At 55.0% G+C, this 19,091-nt stretch overlaps 1 protein-coding gene across 3 annotated transcripts in view; it reads left to right on the plus strand.

The window, feature by feature from the left end:
- The first annotated feature begins 497 nt into the window (after nucleotides 1-497).
- The window catches only part of CHST15 (carbohydrate sulfotransferase 15), a 78,917-nt gene continuing 60,323 nt past the window's right edge, over nucleotides 498-19,091 (plus strand). Inside the window, exons 1-2 of one of the 3 annotated variants that reach the window (XM_030334485.1) lie at nucleotides 498-566; nucleotides 16,599-16,690. The gene's annotated coding sequence lies outside the window, so the exon portion shown is untranslated. Of the gene's footprint in view, nucleotides 567-6,308; nucleotides 6,566-16,598; nucleotides 16,691-19,091 lie in introns of those variants that run through there. The other 2 variants (XM_030334487.1, XM_030334488.2) reach the window with 2 other exon arrangements.

The following is a 19,091-nucleotide window of genomic DNA, read 5'->3' on the forward strand; positions in this document are numbered from 1 at the left end:
GTTCCTTGGCCTGGGACGGCCCAGGTGGTGGCTCCCGGTCCCGCGGAGCCTTCCCTCTCGGTAGAAGCAAACAGGCTGGGCCAAAGAGCCCGGGAGAGGCTTCGCGGGCTGCAAAAATACAACAGACGGCGCAGAACCCGCCAGCGCCGTGGCCTTGCATATCAATGTATGGACTGGCTGCAGACCGCCAAGTTCGTTAAAAACGTCTCTGGCAGAGCGTCGCGGGCCGACTTCAGGGGTTTCGGTTTGCTTTCTATTTGGAATCACCGCATCACACAAACCGTGTTTACTCGGAAGGGGAGGGGGCGGGGACCAAACCCACCGCGCGGCGCACACGCCTTGATCTCACATTCCAGACTCGAGCTGTGTCAGCGCGACATGGGGCGGGGGGAGGGTTCTCTTCGGAGGTTTCATTCGCCATCTGCACGTCACTCCCAAACTTTTCCTCCCTGCGCTCGGGGAGTCAGGTTGACGCGCCCTGGATGCGGGGCTCGAGGCGCCGGGCTGGGCGCGCTCCCGCGGAGCCCGAGCCGCAGAGGCTCCGGGGCTGGACTCCGGCTTCTCAGGTACAAGTTGGGTGCCAGGCGCGGGGGTGGGGGCGGCGAGGAGCGGCGGGCGGAGGTCTGGCTCGGAGCTCCGGGTTCCGGCGCCCCTCCGCGTTCCGGCCGGGCGGCGCGGGCGGCGGCGGGGCTGGGCGTAGGGAGTCCGGGCCGGCGGAGGCTGCGCGCAGCCTCACTCCCCGCGGCGCTCCCGGCGCGGCGGCGGCGGCGGCGGCGGCGGCGGCCCAGGCAGACAATGAACTTGCGAGCGCGCCGAGCCGAGGCAGGTTTGAGCCCCGTGCCCCTCGGCCCAGTCTCCCGAAGCCCCCCCCCCGCCCCCCTCCCCCCGCGGACATCAGCGGGGGCGTCCCTTCGCCGCCGGTCCCGGCCGCCTCCGGGCACCCCGCGCTCCGGCGACCCCGCGGGAAGGGCTGCCCGGCGGCGGCGGCGGCGGCGGCGGCGGCGGCGGCGCCGGGACTCGCGTGCCCCCTCCTTGGCTCGAGAGAATGCAGCCGGAGCTCGGGGACAGGGGACGAGGCGAAGGGGTGGTGGCGCTGCGGACGGCCGGAGGCCGGCGGGGGGCGCACGCCGCGGGGCACGCACGGGCCGGCTGCCCAGAAGAACGGCCCCGGGAGTCGGAGTCGGGGCGCCCCCGCGCCGCCCCGCTCTGGAAGCTGCAGGCGGAGGACGGACCGACCGACCGACAGACAGACCGGTGCTTTCACCGTGTGAGCGCGCGCCGGGTGGGTGGTGGTGGTCGGGGGAGGGGGGCGGGAATTCCCCCAGCCAGATGCTCGGCTCCCCCGCGCACTTCGGGGAAGTTTCCAGGCGCAGCCCGGGGCAGGTAAGTGGGCAGCCGCCTCTCTCTCTCCCCGACCCTGGCTGGCAGCCACCCCCGGACCGCCCGCTCCGGTGCCACGGGCGCTTTGGGCCGAGGAGGCGGGAGGACGCGGCGGGGGAGGGGGGTCCCCAGGCACCCACGCCTGTGGGACCCGGTCCGGCGGGGGACACAGCGGGGGCGGGCGTGGGAGGAGACGGGGGCGCGGCCGGGCCCGGAGCGGCCTGAACTTTTGCTCCCCGCCCCCTCCTCCTTCCTCTCGGCCCTCCGCCCCCTGCCTCCTCCCGGCTGCCGGCCGTGGCTCGGGAGGCGGCGGGACTCGGGAGTTGCCGGCGCTTCTCGGCGGCGGCGGCGGCGGCGGCGGCCCCGGCCGGCTGGGCGCGGCGAGCCGAGCGCGGCAGGTCTGAGCGGCGCGGCGGCGGGGAGCGGGGGCTGCGGGGCGCCGAAGCCGTGGCGGAGCCGGGGAGGCGGCGGCGATCGTGCCGGAGCGCCAGGGCGTTGGGCTGCGGGTGCGGGTGCGGGTGCGGGTGGAGAGGACGCGTGGCGCAGTGGGCCCTCTCGGAGCCCCCTGGGAGGGCGGGATGGAGGCGGCCGGGTGAAGGAACCTCGCCTTTGGGGAATGAATGAAGAGCTGGGAAAGCGCCTTCCGACTCCTCCGGGCGAATGGATTGGCCGGCGTGCGCGCGCGTGTGTGCGTGTGTGTTTGGGATTCGGAGCCGCCTGGGTCCTGGGCGCGGCTGCCTGGCCGCCCCGTCGCGGTCCTGGTGCCCACGTTGCCCGCCCGCCCCGCGCCCTGGCGTGGCCCTTGGGGCTGGAGAGGCCGGCGGAGACACGGGAGGCGGGGGCTCGGTTGCCGGCTGCTGGCGGCTGGACGTCTGCGCCTCGCGTAGGGAGGCTCGAGAAGCAGGCGGCGAGGCTGGGGCTGAGGCTAGCTCTCCGGGGGCCCCCCGTTTGCCCCGTCCCCCGCGTGTTCACACCGGGTGAGTTGATGGCGCGGAGTTTGGGGGATGAAGTTGTGTTCTCAGGAAGCCCCAGGACGCCCCGGGAAGGGATTTGGCGCGGCGTTCAGTGAAGCGGAGCGGGGGGGGGGGGCTCCGCTTCTGGGCTCCTCCGTAGTGCCCCCCAGCCCCTCTTTATCAGCTGCAGTTGCCATGAGGGCAGCCAGCCCGCCGAGCAGAAAGGCACCTTGAGGGCATGTGCACGCCCTGCGGGGCCCCGGAGGAAACCCAGGTTTGGAGATTTGCCCGAAGTTCCTCTAGGACCTTCCCACCCCGCTCTCCATCCCAGCCTTCCTGCCCCCCCCCCCCACCCCTTGGAAAATCAGGAATCCTCCCTTACAGAACGTGGCACTTAGGGGTTTTACAAACTGAATGTTGAATCGGGATGTTTTGATTGCTACCTAAACACATTGGAGTCATACATGCTTTTGCTTAAAATAGCGTGTGCACAAAAATATCTTTTAATTAGGTGGTTTTTATCAAATAAGTTTTTCTCTACAATACTCCTGGAAGATTGGCAGGAAAATGTTCTTTTTGCCTCGTCCTGGAGGAGGAGGCTGAGCCAGCAAGGTGAGGCTGCTTGCCATGGTCTCCCTCTCAGCGTGGGTTTGAGCCAGAAGTAGGGCTGCAGGTCTGGGCTTCCCTTCAAGGTCCCCAGGAGAACCGTCTCTAGGCTCCTGGGAAGGAAATTCAACAGCGTCTGTCTTTTCTGATCAATGCATGACTGCAGTGAGCTGGCTTGTGGGTGAAGCAAGCAGCACGAATTCATCCAGGTATGGGGAGCAGGGGTGGGGGGAGGATGGCCAGGGCAGGGGGAGGGGGCAGGTCTGCCCACAGTAGGGTACAGGTATGCCTTGCTTTTCTTTGATGACTAGAGCTTGTGGTGCCCGAACCACAGTCTCGGCCAGGCATCCCAGCACCGTCGCTGTGGCTTCTGTGCAGGCTTCTCTTTCTGTACCTTTCTCTCCTCTGTTGCTGCTGCCCCTGGCCAGGAGAGGCAAGGCATTTGGTTTTCTACCTGCCAGAAAGAGAGAAGATTAATCCCTGCATCTGGAAGAGGCAGTGTTTGCAGGAAAGGTTGGGAGAGGTTGGAAAGTGGATTGTGTTTATTTGGTGTTTGGAGAAGAGTGTAAAAGAAACTCCAGGTTAACCAGCTGGGCCACAGGAACCTCAGGCCCTTTGAACCTGCACTATCAGAAGCTTTAGATTAGTCTGGGCTGTGATTAGATTGTGGTTGTCCAAGGCCATGTAGGACCCAGCTGGAAATCGCCCTTGCAAGTGCAGGGGGAGAAGGAGAGGAGGGAGATTCTGGGGCTGCCCTGAATGGGTGAACCATGCCCCACCTATAGGGGGCAGCTTTCACTCGGCCTCGGCCAGTTGGAAAAAAACAGACTTGGTGGGTCTTGTTTGTTTTCAGGAGAATTTTCAAGCGTGGACATTCAAGTGTGGGTTCTCATTCTAGAAGTGGAGTAAAAGGTTGGGGTGGTTGTATTGCCAGGAGGTCTGAAGTTTGACATCTGGCCCCGTGTCCTACCATCAGGGAGATGTGATACATGGTAAGACTTGTGGCTCACCCCCCCCCCCCTTTCCCCAAGGGCCCAGGGACTAAGCGCCGTGTGCCGGGTTCTGTCACACACGTGTGTGTCACGCACTCAATCAGTAGCTACCTGATGGAGACCCATCACGTGGGAAGTGACGCTACTAAGACTTCTTATATGATTTCATTTACCAAATAGATCCCAGGGTGGAGCATCTGGGGGTGCTACGGTGGTAAGACGGGCACAGCCCCAGCCCTTACAGAAGGCGGGGGCGGACAGAAATGCCTGTACCGGATGGACAGACCTCGAGCTGGGAAGGATAGTAGGGCAAGAACAGTGCTGGAAGGGGTGGGTTGTTGGGGGAGGAGTCTCCTTTGACAGATGTGGAAATCGAGGCTCACAGCAGTTGAAAGCCTGAAAGTGGGGAGTCAGCCCCTGCCCCTGATCTGTGTCTCCTGGGCCTGCCCTTACATCCCACCAGGCGGGGCTGGAGCCTCTCGGAAACCCCCAGAACACACACCCTCTGTGGTTGGCAGCTCTCGCTTTTCCTGTCCGTATGTTTGGACCCCATCCCCTTCCTAGTGCCTCTAGGTCCAGGATTGCAAAGATACAATTTGGAACCATGTGTCAGGGACGGGAATGTTCTTAAATTCTAAAAGCAGACACTACCTTTAAAAGTAGTAGCTGGGTAGGGGCGCCTGGGTGGCGCAGTCGGTTAAGCGTCCAACTTCAGCCAGGTCACGATCTCGCGGTCCGTGAGTTCGAGCCCCGCGTCGGGCTCTGGGCTGATGGCTCAGAGCCTGGAGCCTGCTTCCATTCTGTGTCTCCCCCTCTCTCTGCCCCTCCCCCGTTCATGCTCTGTCTCTCTCTGTCTCAAAAATAAATAAAACGTTAAAAAAAAAAAATTTAAAAAAAAAAAGTAGTAGCTGGGGAAAGTTGGGTGGCTCAGCCAGTTAAGCATCTGACTCCTGGTTTCTTTTCTTTTCCTTTCATTTTTTTTTTTAAGTTTTATTTATTTTGAGAGAGAGAGCCAGCATGAGCAGGGGAGGGGCAGAGAGAGAGGGAGAGCTCCCCCACGCAGGGCTCCTGCTCACGAACCGTGAGATCTCGACCTGAGCTGAAATCAGGAGTCAGACGCTTAACCGGCTGAGCCCCCCAGGTGCCCCTCGGACTCCTGGTTTCATGATCTTGCAGTTGGTGGGATGGAGCGAGCCCCGCGCCGGGCTCTGTGCTGGCAGCGTGGAGCCTGCTTGGGATTCTCTCTCTCCCTCTCTGCCGCTCCCCGACTCGTGCCGTCTCTGTCTCTCTCAAATAAATAAATACAACTTAACAGTGGTAGCTGGCATGGGAGTGTCACTTAAGTGAGCAGTCAGCTGGCGGGCATCTCTCCAGCAGTATGTCGTTTGGCAAGTGATGCTTTCAGTCATTGTTCAGAATCATGCCGCCTGTCTTCCCTTCCAGTCTGTCTGTTGGGATGCCGGGGAGTATATTCAGTTACTTCTGTGGGTGATTTTGTGCCTGTCACGTGAGCCAGGAGATCGTGTTCTCGCTTAGCCGAGCAGGTGTCGGGAGACCGAGTGTTTTGACGTGCACAATGTATTTCTTTATTGTTCTCCAGCGCGGAGGTCTGATTTCCTTCCCGAGATGCTCCTCCTTTACAATAAAGCCGGAGAAGATGACCCATGTTTTCACAGCATGAAACAAGCTTAAAGGTGGCAGTTATCTAGTTAGTCTATCCCGTCTAGGTAGCTAGGAAGAAAAGTAAAGGCTTTGTGTTGATTTGGGCCAATACAGTGGGTTTTTTTTTTTTTTTTTTTTGACATATGGGGGCTGGGGAGGCGGACATTTGGTCACAACAGCTGTCACTGGCTGGGTCCCCACTGGTTCCCAGCTGGCCCTGTGCCAGGCAGGTCGGACAGGTGTCCCCCTTTGTCTCTATTAGAGGGCGGGGAGGCTGCTTGAGATCACACAGACCGAGCTTTCAGCCACCCAGGTGTCCAGGAGGAAGGATGAGGGAACGACAGCGGGGTCTGGAGGGAAAGAAGACAGGGTACCGGGTAAAAACTGTGGCTTCCCCAGAAGGGGAAGGTGGGTGTGAATCAGCAAGTGCTACGTTAGGGGGAGGTGGCCCTGGAAAGTAGGTTTTCAGTCTCTGCTGGCTTCAAAAGGGGTGTGAGGAACCTCAGGCGTTTCGGCAGCGATGATGGGAGGCATTGATGCATCGCCCCAGGTGTGGGCCCAGGGCCAAGTGCGCTGGGTTGGGGCGGGGTGGGGGGGAGGGGGGGAAGCACACAGCCAGGGCAGCACCCAATTAGTGGGCAAGGCAAAGCTTGCACAAGTTGGTTATGTAACACCGCTGGCAGGAAGGACATGGTTAGCGGCTCTGAGGTCGCAGTGGTCTGGAGTGACTTCGTCCCCCGGCCTGACGGGCTGCTGTCTCATACGTGAGTCGACACCTGCCAGGTGCTCGGAGCAGGGCCTGGCGCACAGGAAGGAAGCACTCCCGTACTCTTGAGTGCTGGAGCTCATAACCAAGGACAGAGGACGCCTCTGAACGCCCGGAAATTGCGTGGACAACTTTTGATGAAGATGGTCGGTGTGTGTATTTCAGAAGGGGGCGCACGATTTCAACAGATTCTGCCTTCGGACCTCGTAAGGCCAGGAGCCCCAGGACACCTTAGATCCTGTAGATCCTGTTCAGGTTTTCTTTGGCTGGCTGCTTTACCTCTCGGGCCTGTTTCTTCGTGTGTGTGTGTGTGTGTGTGTGTGTGTGTGTGTGTGTGAGCAGGGGCCGGGTAAACGGTCACTTTGCGACCCCTTCACCGGACACCGTGGGGAGGCCGTGGGTCAGTTCGGCTGTGTTCCCCACTTGTCACAATGAAGCAGGGCAGACCAGGCAGCTCTCGCCGGAGACGTGCGGGGACAGCTTGCTTTCGGATGTTACATCTTGAGCCCCACCGTAAGCTTCCAAGAGTCCTGAGGAGGCTGGCAGGGGCCTCGTTGCTGGCCCAGGGCTCCCCCTGACACCTATTTTATGCTTCTAGAACTCGTCCTGGCCCCGGCCTTTCGGCTCTCGGAAGAAAGGGAGGTTGGCAGATCATCAGGAGTAGAGGGTGTCATTATAATGGAAACTTGGACACTTTCCAGGATTGTGTTTGTGGTGAAAATATTGAAGCAGGCAGCCTAGTCACCCAGGTGCCTGGAAACTACCCCAACATGGGCAAATAATTAGATGCAGACCAGGCATAATTATTTTTTCCTACATTGTGCTGGAACCTGGTCTTTTTACATTTTCTCTTGAAATGGGATACCCTCCTTTTGATTCGTCTGCTCCCTGGGGTGGAAAAGACAGCGGTGGTCTGGAGCAGGAGGGGAAGACCGTGAGGGGTGGTGATTCTGTCCCTGCCAGGGCAGCCCCGGGTCACGGGGGAACTTCTGTCCTGCTCTGCTGTGCCCTTGCGGGGACCCGCCCCGAGGGCCTGGGGCATCTTTGCTCTCAGGTTGGAACCTGCATCCCAGAGTCCGAGAGGTCTGCAGAAGTGCATTCCTGTCTCATGCCCTCGATGGAAGGGGCCGGGGAGCTCTGTCTGCCCCTCGTGACACCTGTTTACTCACACACGCTGATGGAAGTGAACTTCAGCCCCTTCACATTTGCAGTGAATCAGATGTTTGGTGCCTCCATGCAGACGTTCTTTTAGCCTGGGTGTTGAGTCCCTTAGAGACCCTTGGCGGGGCAGCTCAGGGGGTGGGTGAGCCTGGCACCATGCTGACCAGGGTGGGAGTCCCTCCTGTGTTTCTTTTTTTTCCTTTTTTTTCTTTCTAATGTTTATTTATTTTGGAGAGGGGGGCAGGGACAGAGGATCCGAAGCAGGCTCTGTGCTGTCAATAGCAAGCCCCACACGGGGCTAGAAGTCAGGAACCATGAGATCGTGACCTGAGCTGAAGTCAGAGGCTCAACTGAATGAGCCACCCAGGCGCCCCATCCTTTGTTTCTTTGCCCCTTTACCATAACCCTGAGCGACTGGCCTACCCTTCTTGTGCCTCAGTTTTGTCATTGGTAAAGGGGGTTAATGATTTCTACTTTGTATTGTGTTTTGAGTATTAGAAGTAGCACAGTTTAGGGCTCCAGGGAGCTCCCCAAATTGAGCTCCTCTTCCTGGACAGCTTCTGAACCGAGAGAGAGAGAGAGAGAGAGAGAGAGAGAGAGATGAGTGGAGATAAAAATGTGGCATCTGTCCTCGACTGAAGCCTACGTTGGAGAATGTGGCTGAGCTGGTGGGCATGGGGGCATCGTAGTCCCGAACTGAGGGCGCCCCCTGTCCCCCCCAGCCCCCCAGTCACAGGCAGAATGGGGAAGTTGCAGCCGCCCCGGGGCAGCCCCCACCTCCCCGGGCAGCTGGTGGGGTGGCAGGTCTGCTCTGGGTGAGAAAAGGCAGGACTGGGTCACTCACATCCAGATCCTTGTTCCACGCTCCTGGGATAGTGTAGATACCACCGGGTGTAGACACACAGGCGGGGTGCTGTGCATGTGGGAGGAGACGTCAGGAGCGAGCAAGACGAGTCCCTTGCTGACATCCAGTAGTCATGTGGAGCCCGGGGCCTGGCCCTTGGTGGGGGCTGACAGATGGTGTCCATTAGGGCAGGGGGGCATTGAAGTTAGGCAGCAAGGCCTTGTCGGCCTCTTGTATCTGCAGAGCGTGGGAGTGATCGCACAGTGAGTAAATGATTAGCCGTGGACCCCGAGGCTGCGTTCTAAACCGTGAGGCAGTTCACAAGGAGTGGAGGTATGTGCTGACCATGAGCCTGGCCGGGAGAACCGCGTCTGCCTCCCCTTGGCCCCCCGCCCCCCACCCCCCCGCTCCCGTGGGGCCCCATCGCCACCTTCAGGAAACCTCTGCCAATAACTTGTATCGTCTCTGCCACATCTCCCCCGAGCCCCTTTGTCCCCCCGTCCAAGTGTTACTTTCCTCTTTTGACCTTCCGTGTTCTGCTTCGAACTCCACCTTGAACCTATCTCACCTTGCATCATCTTCCAGTTTCCTGAGTGCCGTCTGCTTTCCCTAGCCCGGGGAGCCTCTCAAGGTTGAGGAAGGTTTCTGGGGACCCGCTTACAACTAGGCCCGCAAAGAGTCGGGGGAGGCTTGCCGTTTATTGAAGTAATGAAAATGATTCTTTCAAAAACCCATTTCTCCTGGACCGTTACGGATCTTACGCGGGCCTCTGGGTGTGCACCCGGAAGGTAGAAAAGAGTCCCCGATTTGGTGCCCCGGTACAGGAGTTAACGCTTGCCACTAAATTTTTGAAGGGGTCAAGAGCCTCATGCAATAACCTTGGATTTCCTGGCATTAGGGTTTGGGGCCACTAAACAGCTTTGTGTGTGTGTATGTGTCTTGAGAGCCTTGGGGGGAAATGTTATGGAAATTTGGTTGGTGTTTCAGAAATATAAACAGGAGCCATCTACTCAGGGAAGAAATGTGGGGGCTTTAGTGTTTCTTATAGCTGGCATAATGGCTTGTCTTTAAATTCCAGGCGCCTTTGTTTGGAATGTAAATATTTGCATTAAAAATATAAAGTATATCCTGGCGTGTATTTATTGCGGCCATAATTTCCAAACCCCAAATCAGACTATTGGTCTACAGAGGATTATTTCCTCTGATTTGTGAACCTGTTTATATAAAGAGTCTTCCAAATGTGCACACACACACAACCACATTTGCCTGTGCACGTAAGGGATCTCCAGGATTACCAAAGAGGGGGGTTGCCTTGGGGAGTCTGGGCTGAGTGTTTGTGCCTCCCAGTGTGCATTCTGCATCATGTTCTGGTAAGCAGCAGCCACTCTGAGGATGGCCAGATTTGGGCCCCGGTCCCGTGGGATTGTGTGGCTCCTCTGACCTCAGTTTCCTGGACATCCCAGGTAGGGGATGGATCACAGCTGGCTCATCTCTGGGCCACGTAACCAGACATTGATTTCAGAATTATCGTTGGTCTAGGAAGATGTGGAGAAGAATGGGCGTTTGGGGTCCGTTCTGTGGTCTGGAGGAGGCGGGGGGCAGGACATTCTCATTTCCGGTTCATGGTTGAACTCCGAAGGCCTCTGTGGGATGTCACCCTCCATGAGATTCTTGGGGACGGGTTAGCCTTTTCATTTTCCAGAGAACAGCCCTGCTTTGTCAGACATTTGGTGGAGACAGAGTTTTACCGCTTAGCTGGTCTCCGCCCTCTTCTCCAGAGTGAGAGGTGGGGGGCTGCAGTTGTGCTGGGCTAGGACCTCTGCTTCCAGTGGGGTGTGTGTGTGTGTGTGTGTGTGTGTGTGTGTGTGTATGTTGGAGGGTGGAAGCCCCAGATGGAAACCCTGTCTCCAAGTGACTCAACAAATGGAGAAGTGGAAGTCAGCCGGCCTGTTGGGGACAGCCAACCTGGGTGATATGTCGGCCAGCCCCAAATCTAGGCTTGTCCCCAACCCCCCGGCAAACTCTTCATCATCACAGGGTGGAGGGCAGAGGAGAAGGGGACACGGGGGTTTCTGGCAGGGCCTGGGGGCCCCACCTCTGGCCCCTGGTTCTCTGGTACCAGGGCCCACTTGTCCCTGCTTCCCAGCTACCCAGGATCCTCCCCTTGGTTGGGACCAGCTCCTCCTCGGACGCTGCGCACTGTTACTTTAGGACCGGACTCGGTTGAGGCAGCAGGAACCCTCTGGCCCTCCCCATCGCCATCTTGAAAAGAGCATCTTGACCGAAGGAGTGTCAGGCCTCCCTCTGCTTGGGAACTTTTCCTTCCTTGGGCTCCAGGGATGCTGAGCTGCACATGGGAGAGGAAGCGAGGCAGGGAGACGGTGTGAGGAGAGAGGTATGGAGAGCTGGGATGCTAGCTCCAGCACTGCCTTGATGGGCCATCCAGTTGTTAAGCGTGGAACTTTCCATGTTTGGTTCTTTGACCCATCAGTGAACATTCCTTATCTGAAAGAAACATTGTCCTGCCTTAGAAATGGTGAGCGTTTAGGAAGGACCACTTCCTGGGTGTCTGGGTGTTCTTGAAGTGCGAGAAACTCACGGTTGCCTTTTCCGTGGTCATCTTTAGCCCAGCCCACGGTGATGCGACCCCACCTCGTTCCCTGTCACAGTTCTTAATAAAAGATTGTCTGATCCAGAAGGGCCCTGTGCGACCCCGGATTGGGCCAGCGATCCAAGTGCACTGTCCTGAGAGTCAGAGGAAATAGCTGCTTTTAGGACATGCTGAACTTGCCTAAGCAAGTTATCAGTCGGAATAAATAAGAGGCTGAAGGGACGCTCTGATTAATGAGAGTGGGAGCAGCGTGATATTTGTGTCGTCCTAACTTTGAAAAGCTATTTGTACTCGCTGTAGCAGTCTCTGTGAGAAATTAGATGTGGAAAGGTGTGCAGAAGACAATGGGCACTTAGCAAATGAGACCTCCTCGCCAGAAGCACCTTCCAGGCAAAAATAAAATAAAATAAATAAAATAAAATAAAATAAAATAAAATAAAATAAAATAAAATAAAAATCATTCACCCACGGGTCGACTGTTGCAAAATCCAGGGATCCTTTGCCTTGGACAAAATTTGCATTGTAATTGATGCATTAATGATGTAGTAAAATGAGGTATTAAAAATTAGATGAAATCTCGGTTGCCATTAGGGGTAGAAAGGAAATTTGCTTTCGGCTGTTAAAACTGAAACAAATCAGTAGAAAAATGCAGGCCTGCCCACGTCTGAGTCAGCGGTTTTTTTGGATTGTGGAAGAAGATTTGCCCACTGAAAATCAGCCTTGTGCCTCTTGGACCAGCCCTGAAGCTATAGAACTGTTTGGGGAGGTGTGTGTGCACGCGTGTGGATGTGTGTATATGTATATGTGTGTAGGTATATTTAGCTTACAAAGTTCTCATCGAATTTATTTTTAAAAATTATGCAACAGACTGCTTTTTTTTTTGTCCATTCAACCTATTCCCTTATTATTAGTTTAAAAAATTTTTTTAATGTTTATTTATTTTTGAAGGAGAGAGAGTCAGAGTGTGAGTGGGGGAGGGGCAGAGAGAGAGGGAGGCACAGGCTCCGGGCTCCGAGCTGTCTGCACAGAGCCCGACGCGGGGCTCAAACTCACAAACCGCGAGATCACGACCCAAGCCGAAGTCGGACGCCCAACCGACTGAGCCACCCAGGCACTCCTAACCTCTTCCCTTTTCAAACAGCTTACTTGAGATACAGTCCGCTCACATACCACACATTTAAATTAAATCCATCCATTTAAAGCATATGATTCAGTAGTTTTGAGTGTATTTACAGATCTGTGCAGCCAGCACCACATTCAGTTTGAGAACATTCCATCATCTCAGAAAGAGAGCCTTTGCCCATTCGCGGTCAGCCCCCACTTCCCTCATGCACAGCCCCCCGATCCCCCAGTCCTAAGCAGTGAGGCATCTTCTGTCTCTATCAGTTTTTCTGCTCTGGACTTGTGTATGACTGGAATCGTATAAATAATACGTGTGTGTGTGCGCGCGCGCGCTTTTTTGTTTTTTGTTTTGTTTTTGTTTTTCGGGTTTTTCTGTACCTGGCTTGCACTCAGCATCATGGTTTTACAGTTGACCCATGTTGTAGAATGTACCAGTATGACATTCCTTTTGATGGCCAAATCGTATTCCATTGGATGGATGGATCACATTTTATAGACGTTTGGGTTGTCTCCGACTTTGGCGTCTTGGTAATCTGCTATAAACATTCATGTACAAGTTTTTGTGTGGACACATGTTTCCATTTCTAGGGTTATGGTTTATGAGATATTTTTACTTGCTCTTAATAATAAGATTCATTTATTTTTTTAACATGCTCTTTTCCTGGCCCTAGGGAAGGCTTAATTCTCAGATGGGTTTCTGTTTCCCATCTGAATTGTCTGAATTTATTAGAGCTAGGAAAGGCCTTCAGGGGATCATAGTCTGGCTCCATTTTGTAGATGGGGAAACTGAGGCCCCAAGAGGTCACACGGAGCCAGGGCTCAGCCCTGGTTTCAGTTGTCCTGAATGTTCTTCCTAAGCTCTTCGTAAAACCCAGTCACCCTCTTGACTGGCGTGGGGTGGACGGTTGGTGACCACCTTGCCCGAGCCCGCTGTTGTAACCCCCTCTGACCTGATGGAGGCCGGAGAGTGGCTGGTCCGCCACCAGCTGCCAAACAAGAGCTACGGCTTGTGGCGCCAGCGCCTTCTCGTTCTTTCTCCCTGCGGCAACAGGAGGCCAACGCTTATCCGGGGAATAATTAAATTAGGAACCAATTCAGAGAATGAAATTTTATCTGATCTGGCTGAGCCCATAAACAAGGGGCTGTGGCTGTGACTTCAGGGTACATTATGAAGTTGTTTTTGAAGCATTATGTTGGGCCAGAGCATTGGCGGACCTGCGCGGGCCGGCGGGGGCACCTCCTGGGGTGGGCGGCTTGCGTGGCTGGGGGTTCATCCTGAAGTGTTGAGCCGTGTCCCCATTCTAGCTTCTCATGCACTTGTTTTCAGGTGCCATTTAAATTCTGATGCAGGAGATGGAAGTGTTTTATGGCCGGGATGTTCAGAAAGTCCCATCTGTCAAGATCCCCACGGATACACCTCGTTGTCATTGACGTTGTAACGCACTTCTACAATTGTAGTGAGAAGTAAACTTTGCAGGAAGCTCTCTGGTTGTAAATCAGGGTGCTGCATCGGAACTCCCATGGAGCTTTTCGAAAGAAATACACCTACTCCAGTCCTTCATTACGTCTTGGGGGGGGGGGCCCTGGACAGCTGTGCGTGTGCCCGTGCACCTGCGTGTGTAGGCACATGTTAAGCTCTTTAGCTGAGAACCATTGATGGAATCGGCAGTGATTATAATCATTCTTCTGGGGAGAATTACAATCCTTCCATGGCCAACAGGGGGACAGCGATCCTCAGGAATGAGCCTTTTTTGTCCCCAGTCTGTGTTGGGACCTGGACTGTGACTCTCTTTGTGTTTCTGGACCGGATTCCTTGGATGTGATTATTGTACATTTTCCATCACTCTGCCGCATCTGTGGGATCGTGGGTCTGTTTTCCTTCTCTGGGAACTGCCCCGGCACCATCTCCACGGCGGCCCAGCCAGCGATCTGAGAATCTCCTTTGGCACTTAGCTGGTTGTGCAGGAATTACTTCCTTTCCATCTGCTGGTAGAGGTTATTTATTCTGCTAAGACCAGAATTGTGTCTTACTCAAGGTTATATTCCCAGGGTCTAGCCCATGGCAAAGAATGATTAGATGGATGGATGGATGGATGGATGGATGGATGGACGGACACATGGATGAAGGGAAGAAAGGCAAGAGTACATTGGATAATTGAAAACCTTGACCCAGCGTGTGGGAAAGCAAAGGTCTTACAGGTCAGCTGGTTCATTTTCCTAGCCTACTCACAGCCCTTTTGTAGCCGGGGAGGCTGAGACCCGTGGGGGTGAAATGATTTGCCCCCGATCCTTCAGCGCCATTGGTGAAGAGTATTTGGGAGCCTGACCCTTCTGCTTCTCCAGCCCTTCTGACGCAGGCTCTGTACCTCCCCTTAAAAGTCATTTTCCTGATGGAGGAAATACTTTGTGCCTGCCACTGTGCTGGAACTCTCATGGGGAGAGATGGAGAGTAGACAGTTTCCCAAGTATCAGAACAGATAGTAAGAAGTGTCTGCGATGGGCAGTGGCTGACTGGGTGATCGGGGAAGGATTTTCCGAGAAGGTGACAAGTAGGCTGATCCTTGAATGAGAAGGCACTACCACCTGAAGCTCCGGGAGAGTGTCCCAGGCAGAGGGAACAGCAAGTCACAAGACCCCAACAGGGGACCAGTTGACGGGATGGGAGAGCTGGTCAGAGGACCTGGTTTCTACCACACTTGGGTTGACATCCATGCTTCTGTCTTCCTCCAAATTACCATTTACAGCTTGCCGCACAACACTTGTCCAAATGGCTAGTGGGGGGGGGGGACCAGGAGAAACCCCCATCCTTCTTGTCCTCTCCCTGAGGGTTTGGCTTGTGAGCAGAAGTTATTTTTATGCAAACACACGCTTGAGGGCAAAGTCTCAGGGTGGACAGCTGAACCCACACTCATCGACACAAGACCAAAATAGTGCCGTGAGTTCCCAAAGGTGAGCGTGTGGCTGATGATTTGAATTTGTGACGGCTCCAAGCGGCCCGCTTCTGGGAGAGGGGACCCTTTGGCGGGGAAGTGGGGCAAAGCAGATTCCTGTGCGGGCACGGCCTCTTCCTGGAGTGTTGCTTTCCTGCCTGGCCTTGACCAAGTCCCTCACGACTCGGCTTCCTCTTAACTCTCTCAGATGGAGGCTCTGCCCCCCTCCCTGTGCTACTCCCAGAGCTTCCTTCCCATCATCTGTTATAACCTTGCTCCTTGAGGGACCTGCCATTCATGTCTCTTTCTCGAAATCCTCTCCCTTCCCACCCCAGATCCCGTAGGAACCCATGTTCCCAAATGGGAACGCCCTATTTGGTGTTCCGGCCCCCTCCACAGATTATTTCTATCACTTATTTTCATAGGCTTCAAATCTCTCTCATCCCTCCCTGGACATCCTTAAGGGTATAATGTTGCAAAGCTTCCCTAGAAATGTTTATCGTTAGCGATGGTGACGTACAGCCCCATTTTATATTGTTTATGATTAGTTTTTAAACTATGGACAGAACATGGATTTCTCTGAGTTTAAGTAAATGGAAAAACAAAAGAGAAACAATTTTCTTTTTTTTCCTGTAGAGCTCGATTTAGAATCATTCCAGATGTTCACTCGGCATCTCCTCCCAAGTTTGCGTGGGGCTGTCCCGCCTGGAAACTGTGCCTGTGTTGACCTGTTGAAAACTTGCCACAAATCCCTTAGTCTTTTGGCATTCCTAGATGTTGCCTTGTGATTTCATTGTAGCTTTTTATTTTGAAATAATTTGAGACTGGGGCGCCTGGGTGACTGAGTCAGTTAAGCGTCTGACTTCGGCTCAGGTCGTGATCTCGGGGTTCATGAGTTCGAGCCCCATGTCGGGCTCCACACTGACGGTGTGGAACCTGCTTGAGATTCTGTCTGCTTCTTCCGTGCTCTCTCTCTCAAAAATAAATTAATTAAAAAGAAAAACAGTGAAATAATTTGAGACCCCCAAGAAGCTGCAGAAATAGTACTAAGTTCCCGTGTGCTCCTCAACCAGCTTCCCGCAGCGATAACGTCTTACGTAACCGTAGGACATTATCACAGTCAGGAGCCTGACGTGGGTAAAATACTGTTACTAAACTACAGACGCTGTTCTGTTGCCGCTTAATTTTGTTACATGGAAGGATCCACAGCACTTTAGAATTTCATAGACTTCAGTGCTGTCGTTTATGTTTTAGATTGTCTTTGGATCTCCTCCAATTGGTCATCAATTAAAATTCATTTGCACTGGTCATCCAATCCTGGAAGACCCGCGATATGTGCATTTCACATCCTCCAGGCACCCACGTGGTGCTCGGTGGGCCCGCAGCCTTGGTGCATGAACATGGACAACTTTCTTTCCCAGATCTGAGAGATGCTCAGATCTAAGGGACCGTAAAGAACAGTGCAGTGCATTGGCGCCCAGGACAGGGAATCGGGAAGCTTGGGTTCTGATAACGGTAGCCAACCTTTGGGCGCTCGTGCTAACCTTTATCTGCACTCTGTTTACTCTCAGCAACCTTTGATATAGACACGCTTGACACTCCCACTCAACGGATGTGAAAACTGAGGCCCGAGAGGTTCATCCTGTCCCCGTTCTGGCAGTTGGTGAGTGACAGAGTGGGATTTGAACCCAGGCAGTGTTGCTTCAGAGGTTGCGCGCCCTTACCTCGTAGGGCTGCCTTCCTTGGTTCAGGTCTTGACCCTTGTGCTCTCAGCTCTCCCTGACTGCTCTGTGTGTTGGGGCTGCTTCCTTGACCTCTCCGAACCTCTTTCCTCAACTGCAACGTGAGGCGATTGGCTGAGATCTGCCGTCATGTCCCTTCCGTTTGTGAGCGCGGTTGGTTTTCCTGGTGAAATACCAGGAGGAGCTTTGCGGGTCGGGAAGATATCTGCTGCCTGTTTTAGTTTGATGGGAGCCTCAATTCCCACTGAATTATGCTCTGGTGTGTTTTAATTAAGCCATCTACAAACCGATTTCTTAAAAATTCAAAATCCCCACGCAGCAGGCTGTGTCTGAGCCCCCTGCGCTCAGCTGTGGGTCAGAGTGACACTCGTAATAACCAGAAGGCATGTGTGAGGCTGCTCGGTGCGTCGGCCTCACGGGCAGCATTAATTGTGAGATGCCACCAAAACGAGATATGAGGGCATTATCAGCAGATACTTAATTGATTTTTGCATTCTCCACAAAGGAAGGTTAAAATTAAGCTTGTTTGTAAATGGTGTTTAAGCCTCACGGTCCTGGAGACGGCTGTAAAAACTAACAGAGCAGGGCCCTCGTCCAAGGGCCTCATCTTCTTTGCAGGTTGTGGAAGGAGCCCATCGCTCAACTAAGGGAAAGATTTGCCCACTTAAAGGGGCCAGAAGGGTGTCAGCTTCAGCCGTGAATTTCACAGAAGGGGCCTCCACTTGAGGGCGCGGTGGCTGGACTCTGGGAAGAGTGTGTAATCGCATTCGCGTGATAAGTGAAGGGCCCTTGTTGTTTAAATCGTCAGGCAAAGCTGCATCGGAGGAGATGCTGCTGTAGGTCAGAGTTAGGATCAACGGGCCCACGGAAGCCCACGGAAGCTGCTCGTGTTAACGTCACCGTTGGTACAGAAAGCAACGTTCTGGTTCCGAAACGCTCTCGGAAACGTCCCTGCGCAAGCCCACGATAAGCTCAGACGCGAGGCGTGATGCCATTTCTGGGTATTTGCTCCTTAGCGGCCCCAGATCCCAGGAATAAGAGAAGCGCTTCGGGCGTGATGTCTCTTTCCTTTCAATCCCGATTACGTAACTCGTAAGGTACCTCCACAACCGGCCGTAGGATTTATTTAGAGGGCCCAGCGCAACATGAACAGCGAGCCCCTTCCTGAAAGGTTACTGAGACTTTCAAGTCGGGGCAGCAAGAGCATTGAACCAAGTGCAGGGCCCTTCCCAGCGGGGGGCCCGGGTGCCTGCCTGGGTCGCAGTCTGTGGAGCCGGCCCTGGGTATCTAACGTGCTGCTCATCCTAGACCGAGTTGACTTAGAGCAACCGGCGTGAGCAGTCGAGTGTAAGTGGCCGGAGGGCAGGGCAGCAGCTGTAACGCCTCGGTGGGTTCTGTGCACGCTCAGGAGAGACTTGCTGAGCTGAGTTGGCTCCCGGAGCGATCGTCCTGGCCTGCTGGTGGGATTTCCTGTGGCTTTCTCGGGTTCCAGGTGTCAGGGATCTGGAAAAATCCACCTCCGTGCTCTTCAGAATGGACAGGCACAAGCATCAAAATCCTCTAAGGAAGCTCCCTGTCAGACAGCTCAGCTTAGAGAAGAGAAAACCTGAGTGTAAAACCCTTCTAGGTTGTGTGTGTGTGTGTGTGTGTGTGTGTGTGTGTGTGTGTCTAAAGCTAAAATCCTGGTAATTTTTCACTGCACAATATAAAAGGCTGACAAACGGTGATTATCCGGCACCCCTTAATGGATAACGTGTATTCGTCTGTGGCCCTGTGTCTCAGTCCCTAGAGGGGCAGCTTTTCATCTCTGGAATCCACTGCTTGGGCTCTTCCCCCCTCCCCCCACCACCGCTGAGCGGAAGGCCCCTGGAGAGAGTCCAGGATTTCAGGGCCAGTGTGGGTCACTCTGGTCATTTCCCAGTGTGCAGAGGAGGGGGTTTGGCACTGTGCACCTCTCCAGGAGACTCTGGCGCCTGGAGCCCCCCCCCCCCCCCCCCCGAGAGCGAGTGGCCACAGGGCTTAGAAGCACTAACTCTCTTCTTTGTGCAAAGTCTTTGTTCTCTCCCAGCACAGCGGGCCAGGACTTGCGCGCTCAGTGGGTACCTTTCTCTCTTCGAAGCCAGCCAGAGAAGTGGGGAGTAGCATCCATTGTGGGCTGGCTGCCAAGGAGGGGGGAGGCTCCAGCAAACGGGAACCTGGCCTTTTCAGGTTTTAAACTGGAACTGCGCCTCTGGGATGAGGATTCAAGTTATTTTCCACTGGGAGGGAGCGTGGGGGTCGGTGCTCGGCTCAGAATAGGGATGGATGGACGGCCGCCCAGGT

Source organism: Lynx canadensis, chromosome D2, assembly GCF_007474595.2.
Source record: "Lynx canadensis isolate LIC74 chromosome D2, mLynCan4.pri.v2, whole genome shotgun sequence".
Taxonomy (NCBI): Eukaryota; Metazoa; Chordata; class Mammalia; order Carnivora; family Felidae; genus Lynx; species Lynx canadensis.